The sequence below is a fragment of the Octopus sinensis genome, linkage group LG11 (genome assembly GCF_006345805.1).
Source record: "Octopus sinensis linkage group LG11, ASM634580v1, whole genome shotgun sequence".
NCBI classification, from domain to species: domain Eukaryota; kingdom Metazoa; phylum Mollusca; class Cephalopoda; order Octopoda; family Octopodidae; genus Octopus; species Octopus sinensis.
The window spans coordinates 57,185,860-57,203,359 of NC_043007.1; positions in this window are offsets into that span (position 1 = coordinate 57,185,860).

Consider the following 17,500-nt stretch of genomic DNA (forward strand, 5'->3'; position numbering starts at 1 on the left):
CTGAGGAGGAAAAGGATTAGAATGGAAATGTGATTCTCGCTTTTTTCATATCTATCTAATTCCGAAACGCGTCCACAGTTAATCAAATGCCAAGTGAATTTCGTTGTTTTTCCTATCTGCATACGTAAATTGTTTTTGAGTATATATTGTCTGGGAGTTGTTTCTTACTGTAGAAGAAATAGCTAGGTTCTTTGGCTGCTATTTCTAAAGTTCGGTGTGTGGTGAAGCAAATTTTTTGCCTAACTCTAATTATAATTATACCCATAATTATAATATATATAAGACGTGGAACAAGTATAGTGTTATTGGACGCTCAGGAAAGGAAAAAAGAAGGATTTAACGTTTCGAGCAGAGCTCTTCATCAGAAACCTAGAATAAGGAAAGATCCAAGGAAGGGAAGAGAGACAGAGGGGAAAAAAAATATACATATATATATATAGCAGGAGTGGCTGTGTGGTAAGTAGCTTGCTAACCAACCACATGGTTCCAGGTTCAGTCCCACTGCGTGGCATCTTGGGCAAGTGTCTTCTGCTATAGCCCCGGGTCGACCAATGCCTTGTGAGTAGATGTGGTAGACGGAAACTGAAAGAAGCCTGTCGTATATATGTATATATATATGTATATATATATGTATATATATGTATGTGTGTGTCTGTTTGTGTGTCTGTGTTTGTCCCCCCTAGCATTGCATGACAACCGATTCTGGTGTGTTTACGTCCCCGTCACTTAGCGGTTTGGCAAAAGAGACTGATAGAATAAGTACTGGGCTTACAAAGAATAAGTCTTGGGGTCGATTTGCTCGACTAAAGGTTGTGCTCCAGTATGGTCGCAGTCAAATGACTGAAACAAGTAAAAGAGTAAAATAGTAAAAGAATATATATATATACAAATAAGAAAATGGAGAAACAAATTCATTTCGATCATCAACTTACGGATATTACAATTTCACATTTTTATTAATTATACAAATCGAAACATGAAAATCGAACAAAACAATATACATCAATATGTAAAATAATAATAAAAATAAAAATAAAACAAATAAACTGCTCCTTACAGCTGTTTCAGCCTATGGTCAAGAGACAATCCAACTTAAATTGCCTATAGATGCCGTTGTAATATAGTCCTAGGCATTAAAGATTATATTTGTATGTTTAAACAACCAAAGGCTTCATCAGAGGATATACATAACTATAAAAGTATAATAATAATATTGATATATAAAAAACATGCTTCCCATTACTATCCAATAAAAACAAGAAAATAAATATTAAGACAGATATCCAAAATACATACATATACCTATATATATATGTATATACTCAGAAACACATATATACATATAAAATATACAAATATACATACATATACATACATAGGCAAATCGTACATATTAATCACATGTGCAAAATACCTAAAGAACAACATTGAACAGTATATCACATTACACTGGATTATCATGCTTCGTATAGTTCAGTAAATGCATTCTAACGTAATATACTACCACTTTTAACAAAACCAACAGTAATGTTGTTTTAACGGTAATACTAAACGGTAATACTAAACAAAAATTCATGAAACAAGGTACCAAGTATAAATGTTCACACATACACATATATATACACATATGCACAAACAAGATATTTGCGTATGAATATGTTATACAAACATAATCTAAATAATACTTAACTCATCCGCTTAACACGAATAAGTTAAATGCTAGCATCCAAAACATTCAGTCCGAATTTCAAGTCCAGGTAAGGTCAGTTCCACAAAATATAAGTCCCGTTATATGCATATGTCCACTGGTTTTTTGCACATGTGATTAATATGTACGATTTGCCTATGTATGTATATGTATGTATATTTGTATATTTTATATGTATATATGTGTTTACGAGTATATATATATATATATGTATATGTATGTATTTTGGATATCTGTCTTAATATTTATTTTCTTGTTTTTATTGGATAGTATGTAAAGCATGTTTTTTATATATCAATATTATTATTATAATTTTATAGTTATGTATATCTTCTGATGAGGCCTTTGGTTGTTTAAACATACAAATATAATCTTTAATGCCTAGGACTATATTACAATGGTATCTATAGGCAATTTAAGTTGGATTGTCTCTTGACCATAGGCTGAAACAGCTGTAAGGAGCAGTTTATTTGTATTATTTTTATTTTTATTTTTATTATTATTTTACATATTGATGTATATTGTTTTGTTCGATTTTCATGTTTCGATTTGTATAATTAATAAAAATGTGAAATTGTAATATCCGTAAGTTGATGATCGAAATGGATTTGTTTCTCCATTTTCTTATCTGTATTATGAATTTACGGTAAAATATTTTTACATTCACCCATTCAATACAATAAATGAATTAATTGCATTGCAATTATAAGCATTTATGTATTTAGTATTTGGGTACTTTACCAGCAGTATATTGGATAACCGATATCCCATAGTGGGTTACTTTCATAAACTCTATCTTACTTTGTACTATATATATATAATTATAAATAAGAACAAAAGAGATTTTCTATGCCAATATGCTGAAAAATAGACTTTAGATCGTCTAATCACATACAATATTTTTTTACTACAAATACACAGTGTTGAAAACGAGGAAAGCAAGCTAACAGAAATTTTTACAATTCGTTATTCCCCAAACGGACCGATTTCTGGATTAATCCAAAATGATTCCCCATCCGTCGGCGAGAAATACGATAAGAATACATGGAATAATCACATATATCCACGGAAAAAGCAGATGCAAAATCATGCGTACATTTAAGTACCCCAAATATAATCTAAACATAAATTCTGTAGCAAGCCTCAGCACACGTGTAGACGGTTAGGAAGCTCACGTAGAATGGTTACCAGTCCTGAAGTGAATAATGAATTTTAAAATTTTCTGTTAGCGTGCTTACTTCGTTTCAACACGCTGTGTATTTATAGAGAAAAATATTGTATGTGGTTAGACGATCTAAAGTCTATTTTTCAGCATATTGGCATACACAATCTTTTTATTTTGCTCTTATTTATAATTGCTTATAATTTTCACATTAAAAGGTATTTTAATATGCTGGCCGCTGATATAATTTAAAAAAAAAATTTATCCTTATATTAGAAGTAAATTTATTACCATTCATTTCGAGACTGGCAACAACTTTACGTGAGTTTCCTGACCGTCTACACGTGTACTGAGGTTACTACAGAATTTCTGCTCTGATATATTTGGGGTACTTAAATATACACATGACTTTGTATCTGCTTTTTCCATAGGTATTCCATGTATTTTTATCATGTTTCTCGCTGACGAAGGAAGAATCCTTTTGGTTTAATCCAGAAATTGGTCTGATTCAGGAATAACGAGTTTTAAAAATTTCTGTTAGCTTGCTTTCCTCGTTTCAGCACGCTGTGTATTTATAGTGAAAAAAATATTGTACGTGGTTAGCCTATTTTTCAGCATATTGGCATAGACATTTTTTTCTTTTGCTCTTATTTATAATTGTTTATAATTTTCACTTTAAAAGATATTTTAATATACTGGCCACTGATAATTTTTTTTTTTTTGAAAAATGTTATCCTTATATTACAAGTATATATATATATATATATATATATATAGTGAATCCAAACAAAGAAGAACGAGCAAGAAAAAAACGATAACGCGAGGACGTGGTATAATAATAATAACATAAAAAAAATACCTTAGGAATGAGAATCCAGGCTGGAAGTTTCCCCAAGACATTCTTGTCAGTGGATTAGGTAGATGGTAACTAAAAGAAATCCGTCTTGTACATACATACATACATACATATGTATCTGTGTGTGTATGTATATATATATATAATATATATATTATATATATATATATATATATATATATATATATTATATATATATATATATATATTATCTATATATGTATGTATATATATATATATATATATATATATTTATGTATATATATATATATATATTCATATTTTAAAATAGAAAATTACCTTTAACAGGTAATTTTTACATGCTAGAAATAGCAGCCAACTCGGCCAAAACAACAATTTAATAGCAAATTTCGAAGTAAATGAAAAATAAAAACTTTTACTTTGCTATTTAACGGTTACTTTAGCAAATAATATTACTTGCCATCCTTCAATAGGTAATTTAGCAAGACAACATTATCTACCAGGCGAACTCTCGTCAGTAACCGGCCTCAATAACTAACTTATAAATCAGAGACGAGATAACACGTGTCCCATCATTATATGTTATAATTTCTCAAAATACCACGCGCAGGCGCATTTACAGTCAGCAATAAATACAATGCCGTACTGAATCTTCGAGAATTCTAAGAACATATTCATATATATATATATATATATATATATATATATATATATGTGTTGTGTGTGTGTGTGTGTATGTGTATGTATGTATATGTATATATATATATATATATATATATATATATATATATATATATATATATATATATATTATATATATATATATATATTATACATACATACATACATATACATACATACACATACACATACACATGTGTGTGTGTGTATGTGTATGTATGTATGTATATGTATGTGTATATATATATATATAATATATATATACATACATATATATACATACATACACATACACACACACAGACACACAAACACATATATACATACTTATAAATGTACAAATATTAATGACTTGTGGAGACACAGTATTTCCTTATGCAACTATAGTATACTACAAAGTATATTAAACTGTTTACAAGTCAATATTGTGATCTACAGTGTTAGCAGTGCTATTAAAACATATGTTAAGATTATCGCTACAGTTTTTCTATAGAAATTATAGCCAACACTGATGTGCCTACTACGTACAATTGGTATAGCTAGTAACGTTCACTACTATAGTTAGTGCCTATTTAAGCAATGAGTTTGTGGATGGTTAATGGGTTGGATGTGGTTCTGATAAAGGAGCAAAACTGAAACATGCCACTTTTTATCTTCGATCTTATTGTTGTTTACAAGGGATACGAAACGTCGTAACAAATCTGTGGTGGTTATAATTTCTATAGAAAATCTTCAGATGTAATCTTAGCATGCATATGTATTTATATATACATACACACATACACATTTACATACAAACATACCTACATACGTACATACATACATACATACATACATACATACATACATACCTACATACATACATACTACATACATACATACATGCATGCACATACATGATATGCATACATACAAACATCCATACACATATATACACACAAGCTCACATCCATAATGTACACACATACACACACACAGACACACAACACATATATACATACTTATAAATGTACAAATATTAATGACTTGTGGAGACACAGTATTTCCTTATGCAACTATAGTATACTACAAAGTATATTAAACTGTTTACAAGTCAATATTGTGATCTACAGTGTTAGCAGTGCTATTAAAACATATGTTAAGATTATCGCTACAGTTTTTCTATAGAAATTATAGCCAACACTGATGTGCCTACTACGTACAATTGGTATAGCTAGTAACGTTCACTACTATAGTTAGTGCCTATTTAAGCAATGAGTTTGTGGATGGTTAATGGGTTGGATGTGGTTCTGATAAAGGAGCAAAACTGAAACATGCCACTTTTTATCTTCGATCTTATTGTTGTTTACAAGGATACGAAACGTCGTAACAATCTGTGGTGGTTATAATTTCTATAGAAAATCTTCAGATGTATCTTAGCATGCATATGTATTTATATATACATACATACACACACATATGTACACGCTACAGACACTCTCACACATATATACTTATACATATACTGACATATATATATATATATAAATTTATATATATGTATAGATATAGAGAACTTCGTACACATCCATACATACAAACACGCGCATACATACATGCATGCACATACATGATATGCATACATACAAACATCCATACACATATATACACACAAGCTCACATCCATAATGTACACACATACACACACTTCCATACATACTTCCATACATATTTGCATAAATACACACACACACACACACACACACACACACACACACACACATACAGCATACAATGCTCGCAGCAACTCGATCGTTAACAAGGAATACTGGGCATTATGGGCAGAGTTTTTAGACGCGATAATTAAAATATCGCCACCAGCGACGATGGTGTCATTTTGGTTGTTTTTCTTTTTTGCATTCTATTTTACTGTCTTATTTTTATCCTTCCCATTTAGAAAGAATATATATACTTTTTACAACTGAAAACCATATTAAAAGAAGATACGATAGTGATTGAATGAATGGCTGTTTTAAACTGACTTTCGCCCCTTACCACCCTAATTCTTGCTCGTACTAAACCCTCCCACCTCCTAGCCCCCGCACTTATACTCTTAACACTTCAGTTTTCTCCACTACTTTCACTTTCATTTTCTGTTTTTTTCCTATCTCAAAACACCTTTCTCCTTACTCCTTCCGCCTCTTTCCTTGTTTCATTCTTCAATGGGGCACTTGTAGTTAGCAGTTTTTCCGCCAGAGGTCGTAGGTCATTGGCGAAATTTGTTCAAAAAGAGATATCATTCACTTTCGTTCATCATTTATGTTTCCATTTATATATTCTTTATTTTCATTTCATTTACGTGTCTTCATTTTTTTCTCCCTCTCCTTCCTTTTCTTCTCTTTTCGAAAATCACTAATTAATAACTGAACATTTTCATACGATTATGGAAAAGTCCGGCAGGCGTGTGTGAAGATTATAAAGAGGAGGTTCTATCTTTTTTATAATGTAACGTTGCTGAGAGATTGCTGCTTGACCGATGAGTACACATGAACACACACACGCACACGCACGCACACACACATGCACACATCTGCTTACCTTACATAGACATTAATACATACAGATATGCGTGTATACACAAATATGTAGATATAGATGTATGCATGTACTACACGTATACCTATACATATATTCATACATGCGTACAGGCATACATACAGAGAGGTCTCTAAAGTAAAAAGACGCCCCTCATTTTATGCAGACAGTCATATATATACCGTTATGTATATATACATGTATATACATATGTATATACGTACACAATCCAAAACACCAGCATGGAGAAAGAGGGTGGGCAAGAACAGACACAAATGACTACAGAATGATCAAGAAAGACGTACAGAGATAAACAGTATAGAGGGCATTCAAAGTACAGACAGGTTACTGGTGTGAGAGAAAGTGGATGAATACTGAAATGGCAGGGTGAGATAAAGAAAGAAAATGAAAGTCTGTGAGAAAGAAAGAAGAGAAAAACGAGTGTGATTGAGTAAAAGATGAGAATTTAAGGAAGATAAAACAAACAGATCAATGGCAAGTGGAAGGTGTACACATGTACACAACACTCACATATGAACATATATATGCATATATAAAGGTACACACACACACATATATATATATATTATATATATATATATATTATATATATATTTCTATTTTCTCTCCCTGTTTATTTCTGTGTTCTTTTCTGTTGAAGAGCGTAGGCTTGAAAAGCAAAACACTTTCTCACTTCCCAAGCATTAAACTAACACATCTGTTTGTTGTTTACGCACACGTCTTCGTCTTTTGTCTTTTTTGTAAATTCTCACTATATATATATATATATATATATATATATATATATATTATATATATATATAATATATATATATATATATATACATATCTGTATGTATGAATCGCTCTCTCTCTCTCTCTCTCTCACTCTATCTATCTATCTATCTATCTATCTATCTATCTATCTATCTATATATATATATATCACGTGATCACGTGACCGACCAGACCATCAGATGTAGTTACACATCTTTCGCATTGTTTTAGCCTTCGAATGATACCACCCCGCTGGCTAAGCGAGCAGGCCGACAGAAGAAAGAGTGGGAGAAAGAGTGGTGAAAGAGTACAGCAGGGATCACCACCTCCTGCCGGAGCTTCGTGGAGCTTTTAGGTGTTTTCGCTCAATAAACACTCACAACGCCCGGTCTATTCTAAATGGGAAATTTTGTTTGTTTGTGGGGGATAATTTTCAGTAAAAGGGAGATAAATCTGTAATTATCAATATGAGTTTATACTCAGTTATGGCTTATGTTTTTTGATAAATGGGGTCTCTTTATTTAGTTGCACTTGTGTTGAGGTCTAAATAGCACATTGATATAATGGGAAGATTAGGAATTATGGTTGCATTTGTTCTGCGCATCTGTCAATGTGTTCACTGAGATGTATCAGGTGATATTGTAGAGAAGAGATCTGTTGTCTGTGAACTTTACATCCACGTCTAAGGTCTAAAGAACATTCCTGTGGAACCTATATAGTTTTTATGACAGCCCGAGCATCTTATGACATAAATGAGGTGTTCAAATGCGCAAGTGAAATTGGATGTAATTTTGAATTTTTACCCTTGTTTAAATGGAATTCTGATCTTTCCAAAAGATTGGGACATAATCCGCAGTTAGGACGACCACATCTTTTTACTCTTGTGTCCGTTATCCTTGACAATAATTTTCCATTTGTGAGGATATCCTTTAATGCTTTTGGTTGTTTATTGCTTTTAATGGTGTTATGTGTACGCATAATTTCCTTCAGTTTGGGGTCCAATGATGTTAAATGCTTCATTGTTTCTAGGGTTGTAAATGGATACATAAGGTGGTATTTTCAGAGTAGGTGTTTCATTGTGTTAGACTTTTCTTAATATTTTTATGTCAATTGATTTTGTATGTATAATCCCATCATCTATGGGTTGAATTGGGTAGTGTCTCTCAATGAGTACGTTTTTAAGCTCTTGCAGTCTCGGTTCTCTGGTATATTTTTCGGACACCATGGTGAAAATCCTTCTTGCACGATTGAAGGGGATATTTGTTTTAATATGTCTCGGGTGGCATGATCTAAATAATAGGTATTATTTAGCATCTGTAGTTTTGTAAATATGTCCGTTCTATTTTTTGTTTATTTTTTAACCAGTATATCTAGGAACGGGAGTTCCTCTTGGTTGTGTTCCATTGTGAATTGTATGTTGGTGTTAATACTATTAAGGAGTCTTTTGAAATCCAGAAGTTTATCTATGTTATCATTCCAGAGGATGAAGCAGTCGTTCAAAAATCTTTTCCAATTTTCTTTTATGTATTGAGATTGAGGGTTTCCAAATTTTGAAAATGACCCCTGATATATTGCTATTTCTAAATAGCCCATTGTTAGGTTAGCAATAAACGGGGCTACCCTGGTCCCCATGGCAATTCCGGATTTTTGGCGATAAACAGTGGTGTCAAACATGAAATGGTTATTTCGTAGGGTGAATTTTACTTATTTGATTATGAAGTCTTTGCTGATCTGTTCTAGTGTTTCTTCTGGATATTTGTCAAGCCAGAACGGAATTGCTTCTATTCCATAATTATAGGGTATGTAGGTATGTAGCTTTATCACCTCAAATGAAGCCGTGAGTGTTTCTTCCTTGGCCTTTTTTACTAGGTGATTTAACATATCTAAGTCATCTCTAATTTAACATTTGATGTATCTTAGAAATGGTTTCAGGGGGAATGTTCATGAAGCAAGGTAGTCGATGCGTTTCACAGGATGGTCCAGCCATAAAGGGCTGTAATTTTAGGACTCCTGCTGTTGGTGTATATATGTACGCCTTTGGTGATTTTTTATGGCTTCGTTTATAGTCTGGCTTTTGTGAATTTTCGGTAGACCATAGAATAGGCTGGGTTTACACTTAATGTTTGTTAAGTAGTCTATTTTTTTTTTGTTAGGTCTTTTCCGAGGATTTGAATTAGTGAAAAGAGGTTTTACGTTATTTTTTTGGTGGTGGTGGTGGTGGTGGGTAATCTTTGACTTTTTCCTAGTGTTCGTCATTATTTAGCATGGATACTACAAGATGTTTGTAGTATAATGCGTCTATTACTACCATTGCACTCCCTTTTTCCGCTTCTTTAATTGTTATTTCCTCATTATTTTGTAGTTCAACAAGTTCTTTCTAATGGGTAGTGCTGAAGTTTGAAATTACTTTCTGTTTGTGCAAGGCATGGCAGGGGAATGTGATTGCAGAATTCGTCGAGATTTTTATTTTATCCTTTGTGGGGGATGTGTTCACTTCTGTTTTTAACTAGTGAATCATATTCGCTATTATAATTGACCAGTACTTCTGTAAGCCTTAATTTCCTGCAGAATTTTAATACCCTGTCCTTGACTTCATTTTGGTTAGCCCTGCGTGGAGTTGGGGTGAATTTTAGCCCTTTTGATAGGTTGATAGGGATTTGTGTCCCGGTTCCTTTGGTCTGGGGCTAAAAAATGTTGGTTGTGGTTGCGCTGGTATGAACTGTCCGTGTAAATGTAGGGGTTTCGATTGGGTGAATGCTGATATTGTTGTATTGTTGGAAGAAACTATCACTTTTCTCCCAGCGTTGGAGGGAATTTCTTTCTACAGTTTCACATGCTTCCTTCCAAAGGTTAATAATATTATCTAGAGATTGTGCGTTGGTGTGTTTAACTATTTCCCTGTGCAGCTTTTCGTCGATGTTTTTGTATTTTTCTTCATTCTTTTAAGCTCTTAATTTTAGTATTCCAGCTTCTGATTTCAAATGGAATAGTGCTAACTTTCCTCTAATTACCCTCTGTCCGTCAGATTCATATGGTATAATTTTTATTTGAAATTTGCGTGGGATAATTATCGGCGTTGAGTTTATCCAACGTTCATAAATTTCTGATTTATTGGAATTTTTAATCATATTCCAGAATCCAAATTTTCTATTATGAAGGTCTGTGTTCTAGACGTTATCTATTTTCCATTTTGTTGAATAGACTAGCGATAGTGCCGGGTTGTGGTGGGTTTCATTTATTGCGGGTCGGTTATTGTTCGGTCTGTTTATGAAAATCGAGTTTAGTATTGTGCACAAAGTGTTTAAATCTTTACTAATCTGATCTTGTTTTTGTATGAATTCGTTATGAGTGTCATTTAAGTGGGGTTGTTGTTCATTGCTAGGTTTCTTTATGACTATTGAGTTGAGAGTTGCGCATAAAAGATTTAAATCTTTACTAACCTGATCAGCGTGGAGAGTCTTTTCTTCATTGTTTTTTCTCTCTCATGAATGAGTAGCTTTGAAGCCCCGGTTTTGTTAATTAAAGTTATGAGATGTGAGTTGATATTTTTGAGTTCTCTTAGGATGTCCTCATTTGTAATTTTATCCGTTGGATTTGTCTTCTGTGGCACTTTCGGTCTCACGTGTTGAATATATGTGAATGAGAAAGTATGGTTGGTAATTACACGTAGTTGAATATAAAAGGAAAGAAATCAGATGAAACAACACAGAAGATTTGTTCTATAAAACTAAAGAATATATTTCAATCGTCATGGCGAAAGAATTATACAATATTATATAAAATAAGATCTTTTTCCTCTAATAAAATAATCGGTTTCGCTGAAACTTTTCAAATTTTTGAGTGTTAAATGCAATTCGAAATGAAAACTTCTGATAGATGTATATATATATATATATATATATATATATAATATATATATATATATATATATATATATATATATATAATATATATATATATATATATATTTGAGTAGTTGAATGAATTATCTTGTTATGGATAATTCGATTAACCGATACCTGGGTAGCAAATTCACATCAGAGAAGACACGTTTGAAGTTACGTGTTTTCGTGTGGAAATTTGTATGTTTTTTTTAATAAATAAAATATAGAAAGAATGAAGTTGAACGACGAATTAACAAATTCCTTTATTTTCGACATATGTTTCGAAGGCTGCATATTCCTAATGCGAAGGAATAAGGAGTATATCATGCCGCTTTCTCTCAAAGAAAAGCAGGAACTTATGTCAACATCAAGATGCACAAAACCTTTTAGATGACTGCTCACACGGACCCATAGTGAAAATGATGTCTCTTTAAAATTCCTTTATGAGGAGTGACGTCAAAATGGTCGGATTGTAGAAGAATCTAGAAGGTTCTAAGGTTCAAGGGTTCAAACGAAGTAGGAGAAGAGAGGCATAAGAATAGGAAGGTGAAAGGGTGCAGTTCAAATGAATGGTGAATTTTCTTTTGTGAGTGAGTGTCTGTGTGACTGTATATAACGGCATTAATGTGTGTGTGTGTGTATGTGTGTGCGTGATTGTGTTTGAGGATGGGTGGGTGTCAGAAAACAGACAGTGTTGAGGTGAACGGTTTGATTCTGTGTAGTTATATATATATATATATATATATATATATATATATATAATAAATAAAATATATGCATACATACAAACAAATATGTACGTACCGACATCTACATGTATATATACATGCATATATAAATATATATATACGTACAGGACATCACAAGAAACGAAAAAAATCAACAGAACGAAAACGGAGAAGACATTTTGTTACAACAGAAGGACAGAGACGTGGAACAAGACGAAACGAAAACGAAAACGGGAAAAACATTATGTGCAGCAGAAAAACGAAGTACAGGACATGCTACATAAGGAAAATCCCTTCATCAGCTGTCGCTAGCAGCACGTGTTTCGAAGGCAGAGCAGAACACGTAGGTCAAGCTAGGCCTTCCTACGAGAGAATTAAAATAAAATAAACTCGTAGAGGAGTAAACGAGCAGGAAAAAATGTAACACAAAAAGGGACGTAACAAGAACTGCACAAAAAAATACAACAAAGAAAAAATAATACAAAATTAAAGATACATGTACACGAAAATACATAACGAGAATTAATTACAATACGAGAAAACAAAAATAACCAAGAGAACAAACGAAAAAGACGAACGGAGCCTTTGTTCTGGCTGGGACGAGAAGGTAACTGGCGAGCGCGAGGAAACATGACCTTATGGCCTGAATGCAACAGGCGGAAAGGTTTAGCAGTGACGAAAGTGAGGAGGAGTAGGAGAGAGAGAGAGAGAGACAGATAGAGGAAGACACAGGCTAGAGAGAAGGGTGAGGTAGAGAGAGCAAGAGAGAGAGAGAGAGAGAGAGAGAGAGAGAGAGAGAGAGAGAAGAGAGAGAGAGAGACGGGAAGTTAAAGCAAAGGGAGAGAGTTTCGCATCATTGTAGTAAACTGTAAAAACGGACAAGGAGGAAGGAGACAGAACGAAGTGAGAATTCGAAAAATCGAAAATTCAAACGAACCCGACGCGAAGCGCTGTCAGACAATAGTGTAATAAATAAAATATATGCATACATACAAACATATATGTACGTACCGACATCTACATGTATATACATGCATATATAAATATATATATACGTACAGGACATCAACTTTCTATGTAGAGATAAGCAAGTAAGACAGATCAGTATATAATGTATATTAAATACATGAAATTAAAAAATGTATGTTTACATATAAAAAGATCCGACTTACACAGAATACAAATGATAGAGAAAATTAAAGGGGCTGAAGAAAAGTATCACAAATCCAAAAGCTGTTTCTGTGGGGTTCATATACAGGGTGTCCTTAAAGTCTCTTTACAATTTTAAAATTTTATTACAAATGCAGTTGACAAGATATCTTAACCAGATTTGTTTTATTGTAATAATTGTTTATTAAAGTTTTTTTAAATGTTATTTAATAGACCTCAATATGGGCACCATTAGTTGCGCGAAGCACATCAAGACGGTACTCGATTTCTTGCCATGTTCGCAGTAGGATACCCTTATCAACGGTGGCAATGGCATTATGAATCCTTTGCTTCAAGTCAGCAACGTCCTGTATCTTTGTTTGATACATGATTTATTTTACATAACCCCATAAAAAGAAGTGCAAGGGAGTGATATCTGGCAAATGCGGTGGCCATGGAATTGGCCCATCCCTTCCAATCCATCGGTCTGGAAATGTTTGATTGAGAAACTGACGAACATGCCGTCCCCAATGTGGTGGTGCACCATCTTGCTGGAAATTGATGGTTGGTTGTAAATCAATCAGTTGTGGTGCCACATATTCGGTCAGAAGGTCGAGGTAAGCATCTGCAGTAATTGTTGCCTCGTTGAAGAAAAATGGACCAATTATTCGATTGCACATGATTTCACACCACACATTCACTTTTGGATATCCCATTGAAGCTCCCTTGTCGCATGGGGGTGTTTTGATCCCCAGATTTTCACACTGTGTTTGTTTAATTTCCCCGCAACATAAAAAGTCGCCTCGTCACTAAAACAAACTCGCTTGGGGAATGCTTCATCCTCATTTTATAGGGGTTCAGTGAATCAGTTCCCTTCCATCAACAGAGTATCTGAAACACAAAAGTTTAATATCAATAAAAACTTTAATAAACAATTATTAAAATAAAACAAATCTGGTTAAAATATCTCATCAACTGCCTTTGTAATAATTTTTTTTAAATTGTAAAGAGAGTTTATGGACACCCTGTATATTGAGAGAGCTTATCAAAGAGCTACTCAAATTCAAATCTTGCGGCCAGCTATAAAGAAAAAACTTCAGACAGAACCGAAATCACACAAAAAGAAATAACTAAAAAGGATATAATGAAAGACACAACATCTAAATATGCAATAGCTACATCAACATCCCTTAAGAAAACACTAATAATATGAAAAATGTAGTGAATCCTGAATGTAATAACCGTTATTTTTAGACATAAACCAGAAATACAGGTAGCAAGAATGGAGTTCATTCACGAAAAACCCAAAACAGCTGCCCTTCAACTGGGATACGGAAGTGCTTCTTTCTAGCAAAGATAATGAAAGAAATAATTTAATCTTACAGTTACAAGTGTAACAGCAACTATTTCTCCCTGCCTCTAATTGTTTATGAATATATATGTCAGTGTGGAGGCGCAATGGCCCAGTGTTTAGGGCAACGGACTCGCTGACGTAGGATCGCGGTTTCGATTCCCAGTCCGGGCGTTGTGAGCGTTTATTGAGCGAAAATGCCTAAAGTTCCTCGAGGCTCCGGCAGGGAGTGGTGGTGAACTCTGCCGTATTTTTTCACCACAACTTTCTCTCACTCTTTCTTCCTGTTTCTGTTGTACCTGTATTTCAAAGGGCCAGCCTTGTCACACTCTGTGTCACGCTGAGTTTCTCCGAGAACAACGTTAAGGGTACACATGTCTGTGGGGTGCTCATCCACTCACACGTTAATTTCCCGAGCAGCCTGTTCTGTTGATCGGATCAATTGGAACCCTCGTCGTCGGAACCGACGGAGTGCCACGATATGTCAATATATCCATTTCCACCTCATCACATAATTCGCAGGCTGTTTCTTTTCGCCACCCTCCTTCTATCCATAAACACACACACACACATGCATCTCAATTACAGCCGAAAAGATATAGTCGTAAGGATTAGATCCACGCATGTATTTTTTGCAAGGCATTCACGCTAGCAATTACATTGTTTCTCATCAAAACTGAATATCGAATTAATGATTACGCACACATTTTTAATCTGTGCGCTTTTATGTGTGTGTGCAGGCGCGCATATATGTGTATGTGTGTGTATGTGCCTTTTGAGTCTATCTTGGTCGTCCTATCACTTGACCACCGCCTTGGTTTCTTTACATCCTCGTAACCTGGCGGTTCGTTTAGGGAGTCCGGCAGAATAAGTACCAGACTTAAAAAGATAAATGCAGGGTTGATTTCTTCGACTAAGTTCCTCCAAAGCGGTGCCCCAGCATGGCCGCGGTCCAATGACTGAAACAAGTAAAAGATAAAAGATATGTGTGTATGTGTGTGCATATATATATATATATAGCGTTATACATACATACATACCCAACATAGCAAAGAGTGTATATATTGAAGACTGGTCTTCAAGGTCAGAAAATACTTCATCCTCAGCAACCACTAAACTTCTACAATGTTCAAGCAAAACTCACAGTAGAATAATATTCACACATCAGGACCAGCGCGGTCACTATATACACGCTTTACTGATGTAATGGCCTCTGCATCTCGCAGCTGGTTTGCCTTGCTCTACCTCCACTCATCCATTCTCAACTTAGTCTTCTCTCCTCTTCTATTCAGTCTATCCAGGTGTCACACTAACCACTGAACTCAATCTTCTCTTATTAGATCCTTCAGCTTCTGTAATGCACTCCATGCATATGTTATTACAGCAGCTAAACTGCAAGACAACGCTATTAATCTCACAGATTTTAAAAGGCCTGCATGGACACACGGGCGCTGTTTCTCCCTCTGAAATGAACTAAAAAAAGTGTCTATGTAGCTGGTTTAGTAAAAAAAAATTGATATATCTGTTTTTCGGTCATTATATCTATTCATCTCTTTATATGTCTGTTTGCCTATCTGTCTGTATATGTATTTGCGTATTTATCCACAATAATGCATTTATATTTCTTGATGCACACACACGGACGTGCTCGCACGCACACACATTCCTTCATTTGCAAAATCTTTCTTCTCTCATCCTTCTCATTTCCGTCCATCTGCTATTCACTGCGTCATCATTCCCGATATCGCTCTCCCCACCCCATATCTCTCTTTTTCTTTCGCTTTTTCTTTTACCCGAAAGTTTGCCCTTGAAACAAAGGTGAACACTCTTTAACCAGCATAACATCAATGAAATGCAAAGATGACATGTTCTCTCGTTTTACGTGCCTAGAAGTAAATATTTTACATTTCAAAAGTGAACTGGAATTAACATCTTAACACACATACAAAAAAGCTCAAATCAAAACTAAGGAAGTCAAAAATAGCATTTCCTATACTTAGAACTAATAACATGTCACAACTAAAATCTTTCAAATAAAACTCAGTCGCTTCTAAACATTTAGTGACAAACTGGAAACCAATTACACACACTCTGTAAGATTCGAAATGTAATAAATCATTGCTTTTATATATAAAAAACATAGATATAAAAAGGCTGTTGTGTTTTTTTCTTTCTATTCACTAATATTTTCTCAGTGAGCGGTGTTGGAGATGTTGTTGTTGTTGTCACTGTTGATAATATTTAAACCCAGCTAAGGTGGTGCACTGACAAAATGGTTACCGCACCGTGCAAAACGCTTAGCGGCATTTCATCCCTTCTTATGCACTGAGTTCAAATTCCACCGAGGTCGACTTTGCCTTTCATTCTTTCGGGGTCAATTAAAATAAGTACCAGTTGAGCGCTGAGTTGAGGTAATCGACTAACCCTTCTCCCCATAATTGCTGCCCTTGTGCCAAAATTTGAATCCAATATTTAATCTCGGATAAGTAGGAGCACAGATATCTTTCGATCCAACGAAAGTGCATTTCTGCAGTGCTTTCAAAGTAACAGTAGGTTTGTATGTTGCCATAACAAACAAGGTTTATTTGGAGGAATTTAGAATTCTGATCTACAGTCTTTATCGATAGCTCAAAGTGGATCTTAAATTG